The sequence below is a fragment of the Varroa jacobsoni genome, unplaced genomic scaffold, assembly GCF_002532875.2.
Source record: "Varroa jacobsoni isolate VJ856 unplaced genomic scaffold, vjacob_1.0 scaffold_254, whole genome shotgun sequence".
Classification (NCBI taxonomy): domain Eukaryota; kingdom Metazoa; phylum Arthropoda; class Arachnida; order Mesostigmata; family Varroidae; genus Varroa; species Varroa jacobsoni.
This window is the reverse complement of record NW_019213156.1, coordinates 81175-93849: the sequence shown is the minus strand read 5'-3', so window position 1 is coordinate 93849 and position 12675 is coordinate 81175. Positions and strand designations below refer to the sequence as shown.

Here is a 12675-nt window from a genome sequence, read left to right as displayed (position 1 = left end):
AATGTATAGTTAGATGGGAGCAGGAAGCTATTTAACTGGACGGGTCAGTTAAAGCGATGTAAAAGTTCAATTAACAGTCTAGTGCATCAAAAATAAATACGGTTTTGACGGCAAAAGCGGGTTCGCAAAAAAAGCTGCAGGCCGATTAATCCGTGCGCATATTTATATTGTATAGGAATACCGTTACAGTGGGGCTCTTACCATGGCCATAACAGATGGACAGCAACGAATGAGGTAGCAAGCACATCCTGATGAGAACCAGGGCGACCGACCGATCGTACTCTGTTATTGATTTTAGAGCGGCCAAAAGTGCGCCAGCGTCATGGGGAATTGGCAAGTGCAGGTACGTTAGCGAAGACAATGATGGACGCGATTTAGACCGCGCGCGATCCATCTCCTCCATTCTCGTTGACAGTGTCTGACACGTCTCATTCTATCCTCTTCGCAACCTGCTTATATGTTCGACTGCTTGACTTTGCTAAAGGCAGTTGTAGATACACCAGTCGGTCGTTGTCATCTCTTGCGTCACTTACACATGTCTTTTCCGAGTTGAGTGTGTATATATTTGAAGAATATCGTCGTTGAATTGTCCCGCCAGCGACGGTACCTGGAGAATTAAGTCGAATCGGACCGAAACAGAATGACTAGTGGTGAACTGGGAAGCCCGAAGACCAGCAGCGACGGCAAAGGCAATAACGGTCGCCGAAAACCGGACCAGAACGGGCGACGAGCCAGCATTTTTACCTTGACGCTGTCAGTCTCTGAATCTATGTTGTTTGCCCTTTGGTTCAGCGTTGGCATTCGATAATGAAGACATTCTCTGCTATTTCGTTGGATGCAGCATTACTCTTGGCTATGTCCGATTTTTCCCCTATTTTTGCTTCTACTCGCCACTATCGGCTCGTCTCTCGCGCTACCGCTTCGAAGCTTCGTTATTGATCACGAACGAACCGCGTCCTATAGATAGGCTGTGGACGTGGCCGGTGCCGGACGAAGACAATTGCGAAGATGATGCCGCTGACGACGTCGAGGCGCAGTGTCAAAATACCTATACACTGACACACACACGTACATATATCTATGCCCGTCCGCAACAAAACATTGATAAACAGATATACAGGCGGCCCTCAGAGGCGACCAAAGCTCGGCTGGTTTTAGCTGCTGCGTTGGACTGATGTTTGTACGAAGTGTATTTTGCTTGCTTCGCTTCGTATGTACAGCCAAATGTAAGAAACATAGCGTATGTTGGTCGGGCGGTCTGCGATCGGACGATTAGCGATTGGCGGCTTTCGAAATTACGACAATAGTCCTTTTCTGTTGGAGGAGTTTTGAGAAGTAGCTCTTGTGAGGCGCTGCTCGCCTCGAAGATGCAGAAGGAATTTACCGGAAACGGAGGAACGAGCGGGTGCAGTTGTGTAGAATATGCGGTTACGTAATGCGAGTGGAACATCTAGGACGAAGCTGGAAGGGTTGAAGTTTTGTCCTGAACATGCGAGAGACGGCCGCCAAGTGTTGCCCTGTATTCTTACTCTGGCTTAATATGTTACGTCTTCATACATCTAGCCAGAGCAAGCCCCAACTTAGGCCAATACATGGCTAATCAAATGGGCGACAAGATACCAAATGTTGGGAGAATATAGTGTGCATATTTGCGACTGATGGACGTACCTAACATATCAATTCAATTGGGGTACAAGTCAGTAAGAACGATACTTATTTGATTTTTCAAGGGCGGATTGACGAACATTAGCCCCGATACGCATCCGCACTATAACTATGTATGATACGGATCGTTCATTGATATAGGTCTTGGTCGATCAGTTAATTGTATCAATGTAGATATACAGTTTCCACCTCCTTCGTGCTAAATTTCCTGTAGATTCTTCAGGCTCTTGTGCAGTTATCGTTAAGAACTTCCACGCTTTAGATTGCTTAATAGTACACCCCTTTTATTGACAAAGACTGCCTAATATATTAACTTCATTAACAGCTATCACTAGACTCAGTGTTATGTATGAGATATTTCACGCTCTTCTCTCCCGACCTTTTTACTACGGCCTATTTGTCCGTTTCTAGGTAGGTGTAAATAGCTTCCTCCGTTATACATGAAGAGGATGTACGGCGTCTATACTTGTTCAAAGTAACACATACACATAGCCAACAAGCGCTTTGACACAGACGAAGATACTCAATGTCACGGCGACCTTCTCTACCGCACTCTTGAATCTGCCTATCATATTCAGATCGTCTATCATTCGGTAGCAGAAGCCACCAGATGATTGTAGTTCAAAGAATTCGTCCTTCTCTCTTTTGCTAGGCCTGCTTTAGGTCGAAGGCGGCAAATTCTGGCACGTTGGTAATAAAGAAGTTATTGAACAAGTCTACGATCGCTACGCAATGTCAGCGGACTCTTCTAGATGGCCGAATTTAAGAGGCAGTTCAATGGCGGTACGCAGAATTCCACTATCGCAGAACAATCCGTTCTGTGTAATGCTACCGAATACATTTCGTTCGTGCATATCAATAGCCAATACAGGCATCCACAATTTTCAAGATTTGATCACCACGTAGTGTGCCTCGATATACGATAAGGAAATTCTACAGAGGTCAGACAACAGGCTTAATCGCTGGCCGCTTTAGCCTGTGCTATCGCTTACCTACTTTTAGGCTCCTTGTTTAGCCCTCTTGGGCGAATTAAAATCCTTCGGTTGGATCGTTGGATCTTACGCTTATAACAGTTATGTTCGTACACGATCCGCTATACTTGTGAGCATATTGTTTTACTATATTCTTTTGTATGTATGTGTATATTCATACATGCTAGTTGATCGACCGGTAGGCAATAGCCGGGTTGAATCTACACGGGAGATTGAAGTTGCCGACGTGAATTTTAATCAGGCGCTTGCGCCGCTTGTGCCCCTATTACGGCGACCGCTTCTGCTGCCGTGAAATAAACATGTGTAACCGCGTAGGTTGTTGGCTGGCTGACTTTTCTATTTCCTCGCTCGCTGTTGTTCCTCGGCTCACCGCCTGAAGCCACTGCAACTCGGTACCTCATAATAGTCTGCGCAGCCTAAGAGAGCTTATATAGAAAAAATGTAAGATAGGGTGTATATGTTATTGAGAGACGGAGAGAACAAGCCAAAGCTTCATCCATCGTCGCTCTTCAGCGATGTTCGTCCCAAAAACATCTTAGCTTTCAGTCCTTCTTTGGACTTTCATCCTGTCTTTTTTCATTGGTCCTTTTTTTCGTTGACTTACTGCTCGTTACTATTTCGTTCCTACCTTTAAGAGCAGCAACGTCATCGCCGTTCTCGTAATGGGCTGCTGTTGTCCTGGTCGTCGTGATTGAGACGTGAGGCGTTCCGTGAAGTCTAAGATGAAGTCATTTTCGGCACCAGCAGCAGCGTCCTGATCGCCGGTTGCCGGACGCAGCGGCCGCCGCGATTGCCGTCGCTGGTTCTGGCCGACCCAATCTCGTCCATAACCTCTTTGGGTAACAGAAACGGACCCGCTCAGGCCGAGGCCGCGTTTGCTCCGGTGCGCGGTACTCTTTGGAGGCTCTTCACGTCGCCTTATTTTTGTTGCCTGCCCGCCTCTGTATTTCTATTTCTACTGTGGTCTTTAGTCGGCTGATCAGACAGACAGGCAGGCAAACAGCCCATGCTGCTGTTTCTGCGTGGTTTTTTCTCCTCATCTTGTTCTTTTTGGCCCGCGCTGGCGGCTTGCGAGCGTTCTCCGTAAATGACTTCGCATCCCGCCCTGAAGATCGTGAAGCTATCTAATACTATCCGTTTGCGTGTGTGAGCGTTTCGTCGCTCATGCGTTGAGAGTGAGGCTATCCACACACACACACGCGTGCACATACACACAGCCATACATTATATGTACGCATGTACGAAAACATACCTACACACTTACATATCTCAGCCTATATGGATATCCATTTATCCTCACGAGTCAGCGAGAGCAGGAGCAGTAGTCGAAGCCTATGTGGAGGAAGCGGACGCGCGCGAAGGGATTCACTGTTCACTCTGATTCTGTGTCTTCCTACCAGATGGCATCACGACTAGTAGTAGTAATGGCTGCCAGCACTACAGGGCTACGAGGGTCTTAGTAACCATGAGGATTTCGAAGCCATTCTTTGCCCGATCCGAAATCTCTACGCAAAAGCTCTCCGCTAAAGCTGTTGCCCGGACAGTTGTCCTTTAGCTAAGGACTGTTGTACCTCATGTTGTTGTTGTTGTTGTTATTATTATTATTACTTCAACATAGCTCTTACCTTCAATTTCTTATGTAGTCGCGTCAGATGTCTTCATTTTTTCCCGTCGTTTTTCTTATATCCACGCCGCAGGCCTCCAGCTGACCGACACAATGATGGTAGCGACATTACTATTTGCCTGAAATCTACTGCTTCGATGTTAGTCTGTTGTTGCGGCCGCTGCCGTTTTTGCGGCTTCCTCTGCTGCTGCCGTTGTCTGCACCGCCGCCAACGATAACTATGATCAACCCGCTCAGCACTTTCACCCGTGGCGACTGTTGACACTGATTGCTTTTTTCGGCCTCCTTCGACGCTCCTGCCGGTATTACTGTGACCAAAGCGATGAGGTGATACCAAAAGCAAAGCAGGCTAACGCTAGGGTGTTACCTGACGCTGTTTGCCTGGTCGTATGCGATCTCGGCGAGACATCTTTATTATCATCGTCGTCTGTACCGCTTCATTTTGATTATTTATGTTGCTTCATTTTTTTGCTCTGATATTTGTGTGTAGTGTCATTGGTGTTATTACGGCTTCGTTTCTGACTTTGTACGCCAATTGTTGTCGATTTGGCTCGCTTATTGAGTGTCCATTTGCTTTTTCTGGGTGGCCAATTGTAGCAGCTGCCAACTGTGGCTTATATTCACATGATAATATAGCAGGCTGAAAGTCCACTAGAGCTTGATGTAAGGGAGTGACTGAGCTGCCAGATCAGTGCAAATACGTACATATTCAATCAGCAGTGTCTTTAAACATGAAGGGACCTACCATTTAATAGCTAGCGCAATAAGGATGACAACCCGGTAGGACTCAATTGATATGAAGCCGAAAACGAACCTTATCTTGGCGCTATTTTGCTTGTTTGGCCTTGACAAAATTCTTACTAGTACCATTGTTGTTACACTTACCGCGTCGACTGCTACGACGACAATGGTCAACAGATAGGTTGGCAAGGGGTTACCGTCGTCCATGCTTCGCCTTATCAATAAGTTGACAATTCCAGTGTACTGTTTATCCCGAGTAGCTGCCAAAGGCCGTGGATTTTGCAGCATTTAACGTATGGCTAAGCTCTACATATCTATGTATCGTGGTAGCTTGCTATTGGTGTCGTTATTCTATACAGAACCGTAGCGTGCGGTATTCGCAATACATGATGGACTTTGTCGAACTGTTACACGTAGGCGCCCAGGAAGGCACGAGATAGAGAGCAAAAAGCTGAGAGTAGAGTAAACCAAGAAACCTCTTCGCCCCTAGCAACGGTCCTGCTGTGACGTGGTCTGCGGGTACCACATGTGTAGGTAACGAAGAAGGAAACAAAGCAGCAAGTAACAGCCTTGAAAAGCAAATGGAGTACCTACATACATTGCGTTTGTATTGTTGTCATGTGTCTCGTACGACTGACTGCACGATACACCCGCCGCGAGATGCACCATAGATATTGTATCAGCTTAGAAATGTCGCCGGTGGCTTTAAGTAACGTCCACCTTCTTCTCGTGTTTCTTTTTGCGTTACTTGTCATTCCGAGCCCGCAGCAACCACAGTAGACGCCTCACCAATTTCGACATCTAACATCTAAATTATGATACACATAGGATAGCTATTTTTAGGCTCTGCGTAACAAAGGTGATGGAGCCCGCTGTACTATAGGTACTGCCTAAGTAGCGTCCGGCGCTACTCGGGGGTTATGCAGCACGGTGCCACATCGTGCCACGCCTTCCTGGAGGACTTCAAAGAAGTACACCATAGTCAAATCAACTATAGAGCTACAGGAGTTCGTCGGCAGGCGATCTCCACTCGTTGTATGTTCGTGTCCGGTCCGATTCAAGCGAGTGATGTTGATTGAACGAACACCCGTTGCAGTAGCTAGCAACGAAGCGAACGCGCGATATCTCGCCTTACCTGTCTCCAGACAGACGCTGTAGGGAGGAAATAGTCAACTGAATATCACTAGCTACAGCTTCGTGTATACTGCTTTACCTCTTTCTCTGTCCTAGCGTTTCTATGTGGCAGAGTTACTAGCAATCGTTGCAGTACGTCTACATTGGTGAAGACTATGATTCTTTTCAAGTTCCTTTTCTGCCACGGCCTTTTATTGCCTTCTAGTTGTATTCATTCGCATTTGTGCTAAGGTGCCATTGTAGTTACTGAGAACTTGGGCGCAGGCCTTCTGTACCGGCGTCTAATGACCAGCGGAGCGCCATTATGCTCTCGAGTCTTGACGCCTTTTTGCATTCGTCCTCGTTTCGCGCGACGTAGAAGATATACAGCCCCTTCTCTTAGATCGCACCTCGCTCATCAATAGATATTGAAACTCTGTACTCGTGAACTTCGCACACTTTTGTGCTACATTTAGATATATGCGCGAGCGTGACGTGTGAATGAGCATGACACTGCATCCTGAAGACGAAGGATTTGGAGATCGAAAGGAGAAAGCCAGCAAAGGTATCGCAAACCAGCAGGACACCCCATTCTGTACTAAATATAGCCAATCTAAAGAGCAGACGAAAAACACGAAGGCATTGTGGTGAGGAACTAGCTAGACAAGGCTAACGCAAGCGATAGCGATTCTGTCCGTTATGTGAAAGAAAGCTAACCAAGTGAATTCTGAGGCTGATGATGCCGACCTATAACGTTTCAATATTACATATATAAATGTATTTGTCATTGTGCAGTAAGTCTTTGTAAATAAACACATATGTAGTTGTTCGCGGATGATTTATGGCGTCGGCGACTTCGCATAAAGAACCAAACAATGATCGATTATACGCTTTCTGCAGCTACAGTGATACAGCCGTATCACCTTTCTAACTGCGTGTGATACGATCGAAAGGCAGACACGATAAGCAATCTGATCAAATGCAAAAGCCACTGATCCTTGGTCATAGAAAAATTTCATTTGGGACAAGAGCGGGAGAACAATGATTCTATCTGAGTGCACAAGAATCTCTACAGCTCCAGCATCTCTGGCAGCGTCTACTAGGACAGACTCCTTGGGATTGGCTGCTTGTGGATGCTGACAACTCGAGCGGAATCATGTCTTTGGCGGCGACAGTAAAGGCGAAGTCATTACCTTCTAAATCCAATGCGTGTCTCGATCATGGCGTCTGATGTACTTCCACAGTAAATCTGAGACGGACAAGGAGCAACACGATCTCGAGGAGGCGTTGATTGAGATAAACGCCATGAACGAAGCATCGAGCAATCACGTCATTTGACTCGGAGGACTGTGGCGGCTGAAGTTTGCGTCTGCTCACCTCACACTCGGATCCTCATGATAGTCGTTCCGAAAGTCGGAACACAAGCAGAATCTGGTGGAAAGAACTTGTATATGTACTCACTGCATATTAACGAAACTACATATAACGTGTGATCCATTCATATCTTACGACTTATCTGGTATTATTTCACGTTACGACACAAATTAATGAAAACGCAGCGTAAAATCATTTAGACATGCTTTTCTCAGCTGTATAATGCAGACATATGTATTTGCAAATATGAACACGCGTCTACGCAAACAACCGATGCGAGCCTATCTTTGAAACGTTACCCTCTCGAGGCACTGAAGGCCAAGAATCCAGCACGCCTAGTCAAAGTATCTACATACGCTTGGGTAACACAAGGATGCTGTGGGCTGCTGCACCTCGCGATTAGCGACGATACCCCAGCAGTGGCGGGGTTCACCCCTTCTAGATATGTTTATTATGTCCACCAAGTTTTTAGTATCTATAGAAACCTATTCAGAAGCCAACTACAGAAGTCGGCCATTTGAAGCGTAACGCAACCAGAAAATGTACGTCGTAGAAACTTCGCTCAGCGACCGACAGCCCTCACTAGTGATGGTGGCGGCAAATTTGACCTGCAGAAGAAGTAGCTAACGCATCAGTCTCTTTATTTTGTTTTGGTCGTAAATGCGGTTTTATGGATTTTCCTGCGCTTGATGGACTATTGCTTTTACGGCTACAGAGGCTTGCAGCCGTTACTGCTGCCGCTGCCACGGCCGATATTCCTGGCTCACTGGTGCTCGAACCGGTGGAGTCTTAAGCTTCTCTCCCTGGACTTTTCTATTTTTTTGCTTGCCAACATTTTACCGCCGGTAGCCAATGGTGTTGGTTGAGGCGGCAGCGCTGCAGACGGACCTCTGTGAAAAAGACAGTAAACTTTCGTTTCTGCTGTTCAGGCCATTGCCGTATCTGCGATTGATATTACTGCTGCTGCTGCTGCTGCCATTGCCGCTGTTAGCTAATCTGCTGCTGAGTCGCCCGTACTACTACGTTTTGGGCGCGCCCGAACCGGACTACCGCACAAATCAGTAGCCGTGTTCGATTTTGTGGCTCACTTGTACAACGAACGGCAGCGAAGTTTACCTCAATCGCTCACCCAGTTAGGACACAGTTTACCACATACTTGAGTTTGTGGCCAAGCTTAAAAGACTGGTGGCTTTTGGTAGCTGTGAATCGCAATAAGCCAATGGTATCAGATAATACTTATCAGCACCCAGCAGTTTTACGATGCTCCCAACCCCTTGAGATGGTGACGACCTCTGGCGACCCCTTTTTGTAGCTGGCCTTTCTGACAGAGTTGCGCCTCTACTATGAATATGCTGGCAATACCGTGACGATCGATTTTTTTAAGCTCGGTTTTCGCGCAGAGTAAACATTCGTGCTTTTTTTTTCCGGTAATGTACGATGGGTTTGTATAGCATAAAGAGAAACGCAACATTTCTATGCCTATGAAGCGGCAATTTGTACTCCTAAGAAAGGGGAATTGCCCCTGATGCTTCATATTGAGCAAAACAATTATTATAGAGTATTTTAGATATAAATCGTTAAATCGCATTCAGCTGAAGTATATGTGAGTGGCAGATAGTTTGAAGTTCGTGAAAACCTAAAAACGTTGCCAAGTCGTGCAACAGCCTCTGGTCTCCAGCTGGGAGCTTCAGATAACTAACCGAGTACCGTATAGACTTATACTCACAACGACAGTAACATTTCAACATGTGAACCCGCAGGAGAAAGTAATTTAGGTTAATGGAAATTGATAAAGGTTACCGTATAGGCTGTTGGCACATGTTTACTAATGGAATACGACCGTCTGTTACTAAGTTCATTGCGATTCGACAATAACTTCTATTCTATGTAAATAGTCCAGTTGTAACTTTTTGGATAAGTCGAGCACCCTAAAATTCAGAAATATAACACATACATAAATAAATACGCTCCTTTTGGTCGTCTTCAAAAACGTCGGGTCAAAAACGTTTGGCCGTTTCACGAAAACAATGGTCTTTTATGGTGAATTTGTTGCTTGTAATCCTGGCTTTCCTCAAATGTAAGTCGCACCATGTCGGGTGTTACTATATGGGTATCCGCCCCATTTCGAATATATCCCTACGGAAATTAGCTTTGCTGAATGTGCTCTCTTCTGTTTGAACAGAAGCTAATGTAGAACGATCGTGCCCCTATTGTCTATAAACATATTTAGCAGAACCAATGACTTTCACCGGAACTTCTGCAGATAGCAGACGTGGTGTAAAAACGGGCGATAGAAAGTAACTACGGCAGTATGGCGTGTCTGATTTCAACTACATCGACCCCCTGCTTTCAACCTATTCATATTCCCTTTTCCTCTACTGAATTAGTTTCGTTTGGGAACGCGTTCCCGGATAAACGTCTCACCGTTTCCTATTCTCCAACGCGGAAGTACGCCTACCTTTTTACCTGATTTTCGCAAATTGTCGATGTGTCTATGTTGTGGCAATAGTTGTAGTAGAGACAGCTGCGTCTAAGACAGCCATTCATGGAAAAGATTTTCCACACTTAGGCCTTCCGAATCGACCAGCGCTTTTGGAATGATTGCAGACATAGGTTGACACTGCTGGTTCGAGGCGATCATTTCCGGCGAGAAAGCGGAACTATATTTCTGTACACTAAATTACCGGTGCCGACAGACAGGCGTCGCTCTTCGACGATCTTCAGACCTGCCGCTTGCTACGTATTAGACTGCTGTTGATTATCATCCGACATTGAAGTTCATTCCTGTTAACAGACGAAACAACACCCAATAGACGATACCAGAACAAGATCACCCAAAACATGCAAGCTTACATTCATTATTTTTTGTGTTCGATTCACGTCTCACGATTTCTTACGTGACACACTATCTGCAATTAGCAAACGCTAACACATCAGCATATGTAAATAGTTTACGCTATAAGGACCGGCTAATTTCTTCAAGAGGATCTTACAGTATCCGATCATAGTAGCGTCTTCAGGCTTTATTTCTCCAGGATCTTCTCTCCTTTTTTTTTTCGCGTACAGCCGAAAGTAGCAAATTGATCCTTGTTCATGACACGCCTCGACTCTAGCATCCGAACAAATACGCCCGTTCGGCGTTCATCTTGCGATCGATCTATATGGCTATCACCAACCAGAATCACGTGAACGTTGGCTAACTAAGTAAATTGGCGAAATCTCGTCGAAATCTTCCTTAACATGTATACCCACACCAGCAGCAGGGCTGGTATCGCTGCCACGCCACCTAAGTGAAGACATCTTTGTCGACAGTAGCGTGGGGGACACACAACAACCAGAGTAGAGATGCCTAAGTAATCGGCCGCCTGCCTACCTGCTCGGCATTGCCCGCTGCTCGCCAGCATTTCTGACTATAGCCACCATTATAGATCTCTGAGCAACTCACAAAGGACGGCTGATAGTAGAGCAGGCATAACGAAGCAAGCTGGTACTGTTCCTGTTACCAGAGATGTTAAAGACGCGGCGAGTCTCAAGACTCTAGCGACAAAGTAAGTCAGCGACTCAACGATAGAGGAAAGAAAAGGCTCGGAAGATACGGCGATAGTGCGCAGCACAAATACGCTGCCGCGGATAGAAAAGTTTCCTTTCATTCCATTGCTTCGACAAGCAGCACTGCCAAAACCGCGGAGGTTGATGGTGATGATGATGAAGTTGGTGCTGGCAAAAAAAAGAAAACGAAGCAGAACGAAGAAGGCCTCCCGCTGGTGCACCACCCGGTGAGGCATCGACGAAAAGCCACTCCGAAGAGCGGCTTCAGCTCTCGGCGGCTGAATCGGTCGCACTTCGATAGCTAGATGCAGGAAGGAAACTGGACTATCAGCATCGGCAGCATCAGCCAATCTCGACGCATTCTCGTGCATTCGTGGACAGCGACGAATCTACCGACGCAAAGCTGGTCACGGTCAAGACGCTGCCGACCCCCTTCGTGGCCTGCATTGTACATATATGTGTATAGTGTGGCTGAAAACGACATTGTGGAATAAAACAATTTCACCACATCGCACGCGCTCCTCGAAGAACACATTTAATATAGAGGGTCGCCGAAGCAACAGTGAAAGAAACCGCTGGGGGAGACGAAAGAGGCGGACCAATATTTGTATGGCTATTTGCTTTTTCAAAGGTTGTCGCTTCCTCCGGCTGAGCTGCCGCCATAGCCACGGCACCGAAGTTCGTTGTTCAGGTCGATTCGGTGACGTCGATTTCGTGGTCCTATTTACTCGTTTTTGTGTACAGTAAAATTCTTTGATGATGCTGAGAAACGGAATTGGTTCTTTGCTATTGGGTGCTGGGAGTTGAAGGGAGGTTGCAGCGATCCGTTCTCGGCTGTTTGACCGATGGAACAATGCATCGAATGCAGTTTCGAAAGACGAGCGATGCGAGAGGAACTGTGGGTCCTTCCTCGCAAAGGTACGGTTCGGAGCTATCGGGGACAGTTGAACTTGAGTTGGGCGGGGTAAACTGGGTTTTCGAACGCGAAGTGAAGAAGCAGCAGAATAAAACTGGGTCGATGCATATAGACTTCACTGGAACGCATGGATCATCGGGCGAAGCAATCATCTGCCTATATTGTTCCGGGACGGCACCGTTAAGCGAATTCGTATTAATTGCTATACCTAAGTCCATTTTCGACAAGAAGATGAGATTTAAGAAACAACTAAACAGAGGCATAGAAGTTAAGCAAATATTGGTGAGCCGACTTCAAAGCTCGATGAATGAACTACAGAAACTGGTAGCGAACAAAAGTTACAGAATAATGGGCACATCAATGCGTATATATACCTATATTAAGAAAGGAGAGCCATCAACATTATCTGGGGGTTCGCTGTAGGAAATTGCGGGCGTATAGTAACTTACACTACCCATAAAGTGCGCATGAAATGGAGCTCATCATGTCCTACATTGAAAGCTTTTATTAGAAGTGATTAGACGGATCCTATATTAAAAAAAAAAAAAAAAAAAAAAAAAAGCAAGCGTATTTTTGCCTGATGATTGTGATAGTATCGGAAATCCGTATCAGTGCTCGCATGCGTGCAGATGTGTATCGAACAAATAAGATGTGTATACGACCAATACAAACAGATACAATGGCTTTTCATGAATGGCGAG

At 46.0% G+C, this 12675-nt stretch overlaps 1 protein-coding gene across 2 annotated transcripts in view; it reads left to right on the top strand.

Annotated features, from left to right (window-relative positions):
• The window catches only part of LOC111258677 (uncharacterized), a 71084-nt gene that overhangs the window by 32177 nt on the left and 26232 nt on the right, over positions 1-12675 (top strand). The gene's annotated exons all lie outside the window — the stretch shown is intronic.